General features: G+C 33.0%; 1 long non-coding RNA gene across 1 annotated transcript; it reads left to right on the forward strand.

Moving 5' to 3' along the window:
* The first annotated feature begins 188 nt into the window (after nucleotides 1–188).
* On the forward strand, nucleotides 189–665 carry LOC110440707. The gene is made up of 3 exons (XR_002461765.1): nucleotides 189–246; nucleotides 369–436; nucleotides 635–665. It is a non-coding gene; the product is annotated as an uncharacterized LOC110440707 (long non-coding RNA).
* The last annotated feature ends 1 nt before the right edge of the window (nucleotide 666 follows it).

Consider the following 666-nt stretch of genomic DNA (forward strand, 5'->3'; position numbering starts at 1 on the left):
GAGCAGGGTACACATCTGTATGTATCGATTTAGGTAACATAGTCCTGGAACTGTCGTCACGAACGGTTCTACACTGAATCGGCGATTACATGATCATGTAATTTGATAATTTTAGTATCATAAGTGTATTTGTGATTATCATTCTGATAATCCGATGTTATTATGATAGTAATCCACTGTGTTTAACTGCTTAATGTTCCCTCTTTCGATATTTGTTTTTGCAGGATTTGGACACCTTCCATTTATGTAAGTAAAACATATGCATTTGATTCAATTTATACGTAATTGATACTACTATTGCATTTATTTGATGAGTGTGCTTTATCTATATGTTTCATAGGTTAAATTAAATCGTATCTGTTATCAAGGAAACGGCGGATGAATAGGCCAAACACGTCCCCTCAACCGTTCTCAAGCATCGAAGATTCCGGAAACGGTATGTGCTACCATAATATCAATAGCTGTAGACTGAATCTTTAAGCGATTTATTATATATGACTTAATGAGGTGACGTTCAGTTTTTAATTGGAATGTTTATAAGAATATTATTATAACAGAGAAAAGGAAATATTCGTAAACCAATGTTTATCATAATAATGATAATACTAACTTTGTTTCAATTTATATTTTACAGCAATGGCAGGAATAGCATCTGGTCAGGAACGG

This window comes from Mizuhopecten yessoensis, unplaced genomic scaffold (genome assembly GCF_002113885.1).
Source record: "Mizuhopecten yessoensis strain PY_sf001 unplaced genomic scaffold, ASM211388v2 scaffold697197, whole genome shotgun sequence".
NCBI classification, from domain to species: domain Eukaryota; kingdom Metazoa; phylum Mollusca; class Bivalvia; order Pectinida; family Pectinidae; genus Mizuhopecten; species Mizuhopecten yessoensis.